This window comes from Vanessa cardui, chromosome Z (genome assembly GCF_905220365.1).
Source record: "Vanessa cardui chromosome Z, ilVanCard2.1, whole genome shotgun sequence".
Classification (NCBI taxonomy): domain Eukaryota; kingdom Metazoa; phylum Arthropoda; class Insecta; order Lepidoptera; family Nymphalidae; genus Vanessa; species Vanessa cardui.
Window position 1 is genome coordinate 8978059 of NC_061154.1, and position 14394 is coordinate 8992452.

At 32.8% G+C, this 14394-nt stretch overlaps 1 protein-coding gene across 3 annotated transcripts in view; it reads left to right on the plus strand.

Annotated features, from left to right (window-relative positions):
* Positions 1-14394, plus strand: part of LOC124543430 (Krueppel-like factor luna) — a 77281-nt gene that overhangs the window by 42786 nt on the left and 20101 nt on the right. The window contains exon 2 of one of the 3 annotated variants that reach the window (XM_047121654.1): positions 1954-1999. The exons of 1 other annotated variant lie outside the window; for it this stretch is intronic. The gene's annotated coding sequence lies outside the window, so the exon portion shown is untranslated. Of the gene's footprint in view, positions 1-1953; positions 2000-7915; positions 8069-14394 lie in introns of those variants that run through there. One more of the 3 variants, XM_047121655.1, reaches the window with a different exon arrangement.

The following is a 14394-nucleotide window of genomic DNA, read 5'->3' on the forward strand; positions in this document are numbered from 1 at the left end:
AATTATTGGTGTTTTTACGCGGACTTCGTTATGGAAATCGAAAATGTTTTTCAGATTCGTAATATGTAATATATTATGGTTAATAAATCATTTTCATTTTAAATGGATTCATTTCATGATGTTTCAATGTAATTGTCTTTTAGATTCGAACGAGTGATATTAAATATACCTAACTTATCGAATACGCTGTCAACTGTGACTACGTTGCTATGTCCCCTATTCTCCCCTGTGCTTACAATAGCTCAGCCACCCAGCAGACCGGAATACCAGCCCAGCGTGTACCGAGAGAGCACAAAGTCAGCAACCAGCGACGAAATATGTATCGGAATTGTTTCTAGTTTGAATATTTTGTAAAGCATGTATTACGCTCACTCGCTATTTGTACAAAACAAGCGACCGTTCCCAGCTTCGCATAAGTGCAATAGTGATACTAAATATACTACAGATTTTTTAACTTCTTATATTATCAGTGTTTCTTTACTATATTGTCCATGTGTTATATACAAAAATATTCTTCTCGAATTACTCTATCTATTAAAAAAAAAACCTTTGCTTAGTTTTAAAGATGTAAGTATACATATGGATATAGGGAAAGTGTAAGCGACAATGTTTTATACTGTGTAGTGATAGTGATTAAAGAAATAAACTAAATAAAAAAGAATAATCCAAATCACCCAAAGCACTTATTTCAAAAATGTGCAAAACACATGTATTTTATTGTCTCTTGGCAATTATTAGTATTTTTAAGGTACTATTTATACTTCTATGATAATGTTATAAATGTGAGTCTGTCTCTGTCTGACTGTCTGTCTGTAGCTCTTTCACTGCCAAACCGCTGAACCGAATTTGATATGAAGCATATTCGATCTCCAAGGAAGGACAAAGTCTACTTTTTTTGCCTAACACATGGCAAATAAACCCCTAAAACGTGAACGAAGCCGCGGGCGACAACCAGTAGGTATATATGTATATATATAGACTATATAATATAGTGCACATCATTGTTTTTGCTAATGTTAACGTCGAAATTTGCGAACTGGTGATTTTCTACATGGAATCCTTTGTAATAAATTCCTCGTAATAGCCGCACTGAAAGTTTGATTAATAAACGGTCGGTGCAAATGATCTGAACGGTGTTTTCATAATTAAAACTAGCGAACAAAGATCGGTTGTTATCATCGGAACCTCGGATATCTATTATTGAAAAATTGAAAAGCTTCGCTTAATTTAAAAAAACAAGTATTCAATGTGCATCAATGTTTGATTCGATTAAAATAGTTGATTGATTCTGATGAAACTCCATAATTTTTTTTAATGCCAAGCTATGGAAAAAGGAATTGGCTTAAGGTGCAAGCCACGAATTACAAGCGTACATATTATATATTCATTTTATAGTCATTTTGAATAATCACCTCTTTATTCATTTTTGTCGAATGATAACCATTCGTCAAATGAGCTGAGATGGCCCAGTGGTTAGAACGTGTGTATCTTAACCGATGATTGCGGGTTCAAACCCAGGCAAGCACCACTATATATATGTGCTTAATTTGTGTTTATTATTCATCTCGTGCTCGGCGGTAAAGGAAAACATCGTGCGGAAACCTGCATGTATCTAATTTCATCGAAATTCTGCCACATGTGCATTCCACCAACACGCATTGGAACAGCGTGGTGGAATGTGTTCCAAACCCTCTCCTTAATGGAAGAGAAGGCCTTATCCCAGCAGTGGGAAATTTACAGGCTGTAACTTTACTTATTAACCATTCGTCATAAACACTAGTGAATATCTCAAATCTTACTCAAACCCCTGTTATCAATAAATGATACATATTTAATGAGTCGTGTGTACCGTCCAGTTGACATATTGTAGTCAATATATAACGGTTCAACAGCTCGACGGAGATAGGTTTAACCATCGTGATATTAATCCAGTTTGACCTTGTTAAATTGCAGATGCCAGACGACAATCGCTGCTAACTACTGACCTGTCAACTATAAGGTTAATTAGCGTGTAACATTACATGATCGTCTTCGAGAAAATAATAAAATACTCGAAAACAAAATAGTAATTACTGTATAATAAGAGGATTTATTACAAACATGATTGTTTTTTTTTTCGAACTCTATGAGAGACGTAATATGTACATTCTGATTTGGCAATACTGTTTTTTATATGAGACGGTCAATGATATTTGTTTTGTTGTGAATACGAATTTTCAAACAGAATACTGAAATAATACTAAAACGAGAAGAAAAAAACCTTAGTATATAATATACATTATAACTAAATTGATAACTACACATTCGTTCAATTATATTCACACCTGTCAAATCAATTTGGCGCGTATTTTGACATATATTTTTTTTTATTGTAAAAATGTCTATGTATTGTCCAGCCGATCCTGATTTTCCCAACTATTCGAATCATCGTTTCTCATATTATTATTGTCAATATAATACTCAAAATTAATTTTCTACAATAATAATTTATTATTTTAGTAATTCAAATCCAAACAAATTTTCTTTATGAAACCATTAATGCCTTTAAAATAAAACTAACGACATAAAGATAATAGAAAGTCACACAAATTGCACAATGATTCCCATAATTGTTAAATTGTCAGTATAATATAGCATAAAACATATCAGCTGTTATGCATAGTTTCTTATTTAAAAAAGAGACGTTTGTCAAACACTTCGTGTGAATTTAGTGATACATAATACGGTGTATTCATACGGTAAATATTTTGTATTTTCAACAAAAATAAATCAATACAATATGTACGATAATGTGACAGTCTTCATAAGAGTTGGGCAAAAAAGATTAACGTTATTAAAAAAAAGCACAAACACTGCATATGATTCAATATGACTGCGAATGTCTAAGAAATGTATTTACTTCGAGATGTAAGAGATGTTAGACTATATACCGCTTATTTTAACAGTAAATAAGTTTTTATTTACATGGGTTAGAGCTCGTTATTTTCAGCTATATATGATATTTTATTTATAATTAATGAAAAAAAATCTTATCACATGTCTTAATTTCTTAATTATCTTTAACAGTTGAAAAATAAAAACGTAATTTTTGATTTGTTTTAACGAAAAGGTCAAGACAGGTCAAGTTAGTATAAATCGTGTAAAAATTGTATGTGGCAAAGAGCCATCGCCTCACAAAAGAAATCAATTCGTGAAATGACAAGAATTTTTCGTTAAATTCAATATCGTTTGCTACATAACGCGTGTCGGACTTTATTTAATATCATATATTGCAAAGATTTTAATCCAACGTAATTGGTATCGACGTGCAATAACTAATAATTGGATTTTGTAAAAAAGATGATTTATCAATATTAACTTTTAAAATTGCTAACAGATTATGATAAATTATGTTTACGTTTTTGTACAGTGCAGACTCGAGTATTTTCTTTTAATTAGATAGACAGACTGGCTGTTGCGTCAGCTGAGTGGTCATCATGACATACTACTGGCTACCATCACATTAAAAGCTCTATATATAAAATATACTTTCAAGTATATTTTATATATAGAGCTACTAACATTTATATATAGAACTACTAATACTATATTAATATTATAAATGTGAACGTAACTCTGTCTGTCTGTTACTCTTTCACGACTAATCCGCAGAACCGAATTTGATGAAATTTGACATGAAGCAAATTTGAACTCCAAAAAAGGATATAAAAAAAAGTAAAGTAACAGCCTGTACACTTCCTACTGCTGAGATAAGGCACCTCTTCCATTAAGGAGAGGGTTTGTAACATATTCTACCACGCTGTTCCAATGCGGGTCGGTGGAATGCACATGTGGCAGAATTTCGATGAAATTAGACACATGCAGATTTCCTCACAATGTTTACCTTCACCGCTAAGCACGAGATGAATTATAAAGACAAATTAAGCACATGAATCAGCGGTGCTTGCCAGGGCTTGAACCCGCAATCATCGGTTAAGATGCACGCGTTCTAACCACTGGGCCATCTCAGCTCTAAGAAAGAAAGGACATAAGATACTTTTTTGCCTAACAAGAGACAATCTTAAAACGCTAGCGAAGCCGCGGGTTACTACTAGTTGGTTTAAATATAGTTATATATACCTGATTGGAAACTCCGTGGTAGTGTGAAACTTAAATAACGACTTCCAACTTTAAAAATGACGAACTACCGCGCAAACCGTCATTCCCTATTTAACTCTCATAGGATTTAAGAAATTAATGTACAAAATTTCAACCACTTAAACCCAGTGGTATAAGCTATGCGTTATATGTCCGTCTGTTATTTGAAAAGTAGATGAAACATTTGAATGCTATTATGTTAATGAGACAACTCGGGAAGAAGATGAATTCTAGCACTGAATCGCTGCGGATTGGTGTATTGTATATCAAGTACGTAGCCGTCATATGCAGGTTCTACAGAGCATGCTGTGAATAATTAAACCAGTGACTTTAGTTACACTACGTGTTCTACACATTGCCATCGCGGTTCGCTTGCTATGAAATAATTCAAATATCAAAAAAGTTTATTTAAGTATATAAAACGTACATTTCTAAATAATTTTTACATGCGTTTGTAAATTGACTTTATCTGGTTTTCGCAAAGCAGCGCTCTTTGATTCTTTTTAATCATAGCATTTCTTGCTTGGATTCTAAACCGCGATCTCTAATTTGATTTATCTAGTCCTATTCAAAACTTCAAAATACGAACAACCACCAATTTTTGGTTAATGTGGTATCACTTATTTTACACTATTTTATTCACTATGGCCCCCAAATTCACGGATGTCGCGGCTGCGGGATCGAGTTAATATAACGTATCTGCGGCCCCTTCTGAGCCATCCCCCGTCCGTGACTTGGTAAAGTTCTCAGGGGGCAGACATCTCGCTAGGCCACATGGAAATGCTGGACCATTCTAACAGCGCCTTTCACCGGCCTTTGTCGGTTCCTTCCCGTTCTCCGCTGTAACCCGGCTATAAGCGTCTCAGAGAAAAATAATCCATACGGAGGGCTGCATATATATGTAACTATTCCAACCACTTAGCCAACTCGGTGTCTATGATTGGTAAAATATAATTGGAACGATTCTTACAACGATCTGGCTTGTGAGGTCACCTACATAATTAGCTCATTGTAATTTTTAATCATGACATAATGAATCGTTACATGCTATCAGTTATAATATACGACAACGCGATGTTAACCGAATTTGAGCTGTTGATGCGATCCTGTTCGTATTTTTTTATATATATTTCATGTCAATATCGTATCATTTAATGCAAAAGAGATTTTACTTGATGACGTCACACTTTGCGCTCACATGAAATATATTTAAAACCGTGCAATACTTTTTAGGTCATGTGAATGTACTTTAAATCAACGCGCCACTAGAAATGTGTATCCCAGCAGACTCGTGGAGTTTAATCAACGTAATTTTGAATATTGATTTTAGTCACTGCATGCTATGCAATAAAATCTTTATTGCATCGAAGATCTGAAACAGATACGAAATGTAAACAATAAACCATTGTACTATCTCTATGTTTAGCGGTCTCTCTGATTTTATCCACAATATTTTTTTTTCTAGATAAAGAGATTTTCTTATTATATTCTTTTAATCAGATGTCATTTCTCTAGAAATATATGTGAAAGAGTCTAATCGTCAAAAAATTAATCATATGAATAAATATGTAATTGTCAGGTTACAAAATAAATTAAATTTTCATAGCATTATAATAATGTTATTGTTGTCATAGGAGATTTAATTTATTTTTTATTAATATCGGAATCGGAATGGTTTTCAAAATTTTAATTAAATTTTAACAAGTATAGCGCGGCTGCTGGATGTTTACCTTAATACATTAGAGAGGTCGATGAATAACGCATGACTCATAAACTAGATAACGAACAAACATAGAACATACTCTGGCCACTGAATAACTACTAATAATGAACGCATGCGCGGAGTACCTTAGTTATTCAAAAAAGTTAATAAGAAGAAACAAGCAATTAGCAAATATTCTCACTCGAAGTCCGCTTCCTCTGGGATAATGAATACAATGTAACACACATGCATACATTAGTGAGTGTGTGTATATAAGGAAATAGGGAGTTCTATTATTAGGCCGAAAGTATGTTTGTTAGTATGTTTGTCACTAACACAAGTAAAAGTGCATTAGATCGATTGTTCGAGTGACGATGTATGTGACTAGACAGTGACTAGAGCTAAAATCTCGGAAAATAATAACTACATCGCATACATTACTCTGATCCCAACGTAAGTAGCTAAAGCACTTGTTTTATGAAAATTCAAAAGTAACGACGGTACCTGGCACAAACACCCAGACCTATCACAACATAGAAAACTAATGAACTTTTTCTACATAGACTCGGCTGGGAATTGAACCCGGGACCTCGGAGAGGCGTGCCCATAAAAAGCAGTGTGCACACTAGTCGACCACGGAGGTCTTAATACCAAGTAGCTTTATTTTGAAATAACTGCTGTACCATAAAATAGATAAAAGAGCGTAAATTGAAATGTTATTAATAACATAATACCAACATTTTAACTTCACAATGTTAATACATCCTTCCATTCGCAGTATTTAATTAAAATTAAAATTACGCAGCCCATTTATTATATATAATATATTAAAATTTAAAATATATTAATAAATAAGTGCCTTTTCACATGCTCACAGTGCCTCTACAGTAATAATGTATGAACTCGGTCACGACGCGGTCGCCGTGCCTTGTGAAGCTGGCGTAATAGTTATTGGATTGATTGAAATTTAGCAAGTTGGTTGTAACATTCGTCCAATAAACTCAATCTACTCTTAGTTCACACTAAACTAGTACCAAGTACCTATTATCGCTTAGGGTTGTATATATATAATTATGACCCGAGATGGCCGGATGGTGAATATTCCGCAATGGAACAGGTTACAAGTTCCTGTATTATTATTTATTGCATTTGTTATATATAGCCTAAGTTTCAGTTTTAGTATACTTTTAAAGTGACTAGCTAACCGAGCCGATTCGATTGATTTGCAAAAGTAACATTTTGCAAAAATTATGGAAAATCCCGTATTAGTTAGTACTTAACTTTAATATACAAAAAATACAATTTAAATTTCGAAGGTTCCTCGTGCCATATTTCATCTCTCATGGTCAATATCGATCAAAAAAATATTCTGAATTGAAAATGTACATTAGTACCTTAGTCGTTGCTACATTTCAAAATCATTTTGTCAGAACATAGCGAATAGAGCCATTTCAAATATAAAAGTAATGTAAAGTAAGAACCAGTAAATGTCTCATGTTGGACAGAGATGACAAATTCTCTTGAAACCGCTTGGCGCTCAGGCGCATAACACACTGTGACGTGCTAGGCGACAGATCGCGACGTGTTGACTCCCCGCGCGCTATCGACGTGTCAGCCGTCCGATTTTCTCAATATTCAGTACACGCCGATTCTGCGTTAAGTGAAGTTTATTTTCAAACAAACATTGCTCTTGATTAAAGTACAGAAAGTTTCTTTTAAAAATCATCCATACATTCTGAACGCCGCGCCTTAGTGATTTTATCAATTTAACTTTTGTATAACCAGACTACTAAACATCATGTTCTTAGAAGATATTCTATATACTATTTGGAACTGAAATCAATAAACGGACAATTTATGAGACTTATAAATATTTTGGAAAATATAAAATACTTACTGAGAATCGCGTCCTTTAATTAGCCATTGCTGAAATAAAAGGTAATTTTCATGTTTTTATTTTTAACACTAGCTAAATGAATCTTTCCACAACAAGACACATAGATATGCCCTGACTAAAAAAACCCGCGAGGTAAAGCACACGCCGCGGCTCGCGATATTGTTTATGCCGCGCGTTTCTTTGTGAGACGTTGTTAGTGTGGTTCAGTGCGTATTTTATATACAAAAGTACTTAACGGTCAACGTTAAAAACGCAGCCCCATGTCTGTCGCGTGGCGCGTCGCAGTGTATTATCCGCCTTATTCAACCTCGTCGCTCTAATGCGGTTTGACGGTAAGTACACGTGTACTTATTATTTTAGTTCTCTCTTGTATTTTTTGTTTATTTTTTCTTATAAGTCTGGTAAATAGGTACGTTTCCATCAATAAGTTATGACCAGTGTTACGGGGTAATATTTTGCTTCGATTGTTAATTTGAATTTCATAAAGTATAGCAATACTATATGAAACACAAAGCTATGTACGAAAATGCAAAATTGTAAAAAACGTTCTTAGTTAAATTATATTTAATTGCCTGTAATACTTACTAACTTTAAATAAGAGGTATCATCTTAAAATCCATGATTCGCGAAGCAATATAAGGAACGCTTAACATTATGATGTGACGTGGGCTGATAGTGACCAGCTTGAAACATCCCATTCAGTATACTGTTGTTTTTTATCAATTATCAAAAACAGATACGTTTCATACAATCATTTGTTTATAATATTAAATTTATTTAACTAAGAACGTTTTTAAGGTGTTTTAATGTTTCGAGAATATACCAGAAGATAATTAAGATAGATGAATCACCAGCTGTAATTCAAATACGCAGAATCATTCAAAATGTCCGTTTAAAATTAAAAATGCAATCGCGTATAGGTTTGACTGAACGATTTCGTCTGCAGTTTGCTTAATCGTTTGTTTGAAACAGACTCCCGTACTCCTATTCCCGTTGTTTAAACAGGGAAATTCCTGGGAGTAGCGGAATGAATACGATCGCCCACAAAAGGCTGTGAACGCCAAATGCAATCCGGGAATGGTATGTGTTGGGATAGTATAATTGTTCACACAAACACTTTGAAATGATCTGTAAACGGGTCAATTATTGCAAATATCCGTCCGCATTGACATACCACGTATAACCTAACCATCAATTAAATCTTTATACAAATTGACTCGTTTAGTTCAACATGTTTTTGTTATTTAAATTAACACACAAAACACAAACAGTAAACAAATTTCTTATGTTTATTTAGAATGTAATATTAGTATTTAAACGTCACGTTATCAACTTAAGTCTGTTTCGTAATATGAATAGAATAAGTTAATTGATAAGAATCTTTCCTGTATTCCATTCTCCTAAAAGATATCTTCATCGATAAATGTTCTGTAATAAACTCATTAAATAAAATAACTGAACGAGCTATGATTATATATTATGGAATAGCCTTTCAAACAATTAACGATATTTTTCGTGATAACATAAATCATGTTCCCATTTAAGACTTGAAATACTTTGTATTAATCAAATGGAAATAACATAGAAAATGAACCATTGTGTAAGATTCTACGAGTCGTAGGTCTGGTTCGGTAACAATACTTCGCGAATATTTCATAGTAATGGAAAACATCGAGTGCTATTGTGTGGAATCCTTTGCAGCGGATTTGCAAATAACTGAAAATACAGGATTTAAGGGTTCATACAAAGTTTATAATACTGTGTGCGTACGATGCATTCGAAGATACGGGAAGTGTTACCAAATTTCTTTAAGTTAATACTAATCCATGTAAGTATGTAGTGATATAACTAAAACGTCTTACTGTTGTGCTAAGGTCACATCTGCCTCTGAGAAAGTTTGGTGCTAATTCCAATCACGCATTTTGTTAAAATTTTGCAATGATATCATCATAACAAATAAAATATTTGCGATAATGAACAGAATACTTATTAAATATTAAAAAGAAAACGTTTTGTTCATCACGATACATCGTTCGATAATAACTACGTATAAGTAAATCAACTACATACTTCTTAAGTAAAGTAGTCTTCTATCGAGATAGTCTACTACGATGAGACAAATCTTTCCAACAATCTTGATTGTAGAGAGTACATCTTAACATTTTTAATATGGATTATAATGAAACATCAGGCGTCTAATTCGAATTTAAATATGTTTACAAAAAAATATACTGAGTCCTTCGATTGAAATAATTTCAATGAACTAAATAATCTTTTCCACATATCGTTACTAAATCAAGGCAACACAAGATTTGTTCTTATGTGTAGTGTATAGTTATATAGAGAACATAATATGCAAAATCAACACTTCTTGCCAGTCCGTCGGATCTCCATCGAATTATTTTTAGATCAGCGAGCAACGATGCCGGAAAATTTAACGAAGTCTGAACAGACGTGGGTTGTTATGCCTCAGTGGAGAATACTGTGGTCCATATCAGATAGAGCTAATTATTCATTGATAACGTTTATAGTTCTATATGATAAGTGTCTCTAGTATATTTCAAAGGTTTTTCAACAATAATCAATATGAATATTCGATTTATAATAAATGATTGTATGAAACGTATCTTTTTTTGATAATAGATAAAACAACCGTATACTGGGATGTTTCACGCTAACTGGTCACTATCAGCGTCACATCAGAAATGTTAAGCGTTCCTTATATTGCTTCACGAATCATAGAATTTAATATGATACCTCTTATTTAAAGTTAGTAAGTATTACAGGCAACACCTACAGTTTAAATTGGAAATCAAACAGTACGAAGTAGCCATTGCTTCTTGATGCTAGAGTAATTGTTTATTTATCAATACGGAGTCAGACTTGTATACGGTCGTATTGTTAATATTAGCTTTAATCAAATAAAATAAACACACTTAACGAGTATAGCTACTGACCTTAGTAATTAAGCTGTGTGTTCTATCTTGGGATATGCAAGCTGACATATTAAAACTAAATCAAACAAAATATTGCATAAGCTTATAAAGAAACACGTGAGTCGAGATGGCCCAGGGGTTAGAAGGCGTGCATCTTAACCGATGATTGCGGCTTCAAACCCAGGCAAGCACCGCTGATTCATGTGCTTAATTTGTCTTTATAATTCATCTCGTGCTCAGCGGTGAAGGTAACATCGTGAGGAAACCTGCATGTGACAAATTTCATAGAAATTCTGCCACACATGCATTCCACCAACGCGCATTGGAACAGCGTAGTGGATTATGTTCCAAACCCTCACCTTAATAGAAGAGGAGGCCTTATCTCAGCAGTGGGAAATGTACAGGCTGTTTCTATACTTTACTTTACTTTATAAAAAATCAATCATTTAGTGTTTAAGGTTCGTAGAGCGGTAACAAAATTATCTTCTATCAAGATTTCTAGGGCAAGGTTAAAACGGAAAGTCAATTTCGAACCTTTTAAAAAAACGACAGCGAAAACTTCTTTTAATATTATTTACGCTGATGAGGTGGAGTGAATTTAGAGATTATCAAATTACCTCATTTATAAATCTTCGTCCTTTTTTATATTAAAAAAAAATCAATAGTTCTAAATTTAAATGAGGTCACTTATCATTCCATTTTTTTTTTATCTTCTTAAATGACAGCGGATTTGAAAAACAAACTAGCTCGTAACTCGTGTTTTGGCACGATGCCTGTTTATAAATCAAAAGGTTGCGTGTTTCCTGATTACGAAATGTGATATTTTTTGAGTAATGGATTTAATATCGCTGATCTGCGTGAGCTTACTTCCATAATTACTTGCGGATTATGTTTACCTATATCTTTGTCGTGATTCTTAATTCGGTGACGTGATACTAAAAGGGCTTATCGTCATATAAATAACGTTTATTTTTGTCAATTGGAATAGAAACATGAAACAGAAAGCTGAACAATGTTTGTGGTTTATATAAATTATGGGTTTTGGGTAATAGTTTTGGTTACGTTAAGCTTAATATGCGGTTTCGGCACAAATAAATGTATTATATTTTATTTGATTTGGAAAATGTGGTCGATATTCGACTCAAAAATGTTTAAGTGTGGCTCGTTTAGTAGCAGGCCACAGAATTTTAGTAACTCTGATTCAAAATAAGGTCTTAAAGTTAAACACGTTTTTTATCTCAATTCCAACGTCATATTATCTGTATTTTTACAATGCTCACTACATACAATACATACATACATAGGTTATACAGTGACTAACATATTTACATGCACACTGTGAACGTATCAACAATGTCAGTCTTAAAATATACATGTATTTTGCAATCAAGTTCGTGTATGACTAATTCGAATATGCATTTATGTACGTGAAATCGTTAAATGTATAAGGCCGTGCTAGCTGTGGTTTTTATCACACGAAATGCACCGGCCTTGTCTGTCTGAGACCGTAAGTGTGTTTCGAAGGAATACACTGTAAAGGCGACGACGGACGAACGGAGCGTACCTGTGTAAAATCTGTTAGCGTTCGACTTGTTTCTTTCAAGTTTAAGTCGTGATCTCGAAACCAATCTGTTTTATAAAGTCTCATACAAAACATACCAATATGTATGCAACTTAACGCATCTTGACCAAACTTTATAAGATTGTGCTTTATTTTAGTATACTAGCTACTGTTACCAGTGGTTTTGCTCGCGTAGAGTATGAATATTTTTACAAATTAACTTGAAATATTACATTGCTTACAACACCCTTTCCCCAGGCTCTAAACTATTTGTGTACCAAATTTCATTTTAATCCAGTAGTCTTGGCGTGAAAGCGAAAGAGACATTACTTTCGCATTGTATGATATTGCTATGGATAATAATTGGTTAAATTTATATTTTGCATGTGTCAAGTATCCAATGTTTCGATGAAATAATAACATTTTAAAGTATTAAAACACGAATTTGAGTAGGTACGAGCGTCGTGTGTAAACGTGTGAGGGGTCCTCATTTCAAAATGTTGCGTGTATTATCACTCAACCGCTGTGGCTGTGACCGTTGTGCCGAACTTTAGGGTTATCGACTGCCAATTGAAATAAAAAAAATTATGCTTTCTAGATTTTTCGATTCTAAATTTAAAAGTATAATCCGATTCATTAATCATTTTCTTGTATTATTTGACTAAAAATAGTAAGTATTTTTTTAAAACAATAATAAAAAAAGTCTTCTTGATATATTTAAAATGTCATTATCCTGATTATTCACAAGCATTCATTCGAGGTCGTTGCATCCAACAATAACAATGGAAATTCTACAAATATATATAAGATCATATAAATTATATTAAAATTGCCAGCAAAACATTGCTATAATGAAGAATATTTACCTCAATTTGTTTTATACATAAGATATGCTTAAACTTTGTAGTGAAAACCCTACGAGAGAGACCACGAACCGGCATCGTTGATGACTCACCGACAGAAATACCATAATAGAATGAAGTTGGCCCGTCGGTGTGACGTAACACATTTTTTTATTATTACCCTTTACAATACTATAGCAACAAAACGTCGCTATACGATATCAACATACATTATACGTTTTATAGAAAAAAAAAATATGCATTTAAACATAATAATCGGGATGGAATGTTAACAAAGTCATATATTTGAATCATTTCATAAAACCTTTACGCATATAAGAATGATTTACATAGAAATTAATTGTTTATTAAATATTAATAAAGTATACAAGAGTAGTTTTTGTTTCCATATGAAAAAGAACGGATTATATTTCATCACAAATGACGGTGAAACGTAAAATAATTACTGTTCAAACAAACTACGTCCTATAACGTAGTTACTAATTGATATCGAAATTTAATTTGGGAATATCACTCTTTGATGTTATTTAATATGGACGAATATTCACGTATTCATTTAATAAAGAAAATATTTTATTTGACAAGCGAAAATATTTTTCAATATATCAAACAAAAACTGGTTAAATGTATATTAGATTCATTATTTAATTACTGACTGAAGTTTCTTACTTTTAAATTTTATCAATTGCAAACTATCGCATTAATTACTTAAAGTATCTTGATTGGAAGTCTAAAGCTATTTTGATTTAACTTTAAATATGACATACGTTTCCTTAAAAGTACAAAAAGTGAATCGATAGCCAGTAAATATATGTGTCAAATAATAGTGTGTGTATATAAACAGTGAATATATCTAAACACGAACTAACTAAATAATATAAAGACGAAAATGTACAGTTTCTTGTTAAGTAGGTAAATGTTTAGAAGCAATTGTTTTATCTAAACAATACGAATCTAAAAAAAGCTTGCAATAGCTGGCGATTTCGAAGTGGCTTTATAGTCGTGACATGAATTCTTTTAGAACTGTTAAAGTAATAAAAACGATGACGCTTAACAGCGGTGAAATCTCTGAAAAGATTTTTTGTGAAGATCTATTGCCCATTGTTTGTTCTTTGAATAACGAAATGAGGGTCATGAACAAGCATATCACGCAGCCACCGAACGAATTAACGCTAATTGTGAACTTACAAGTGTGTAGAATAGAAGAAAACTACTTTTAAATAACAATAAAACTACTTTATTTAATAAAATCCTTTATATATTATATGTCGGCGCGAAACCACGAATTTAAGAAAAAC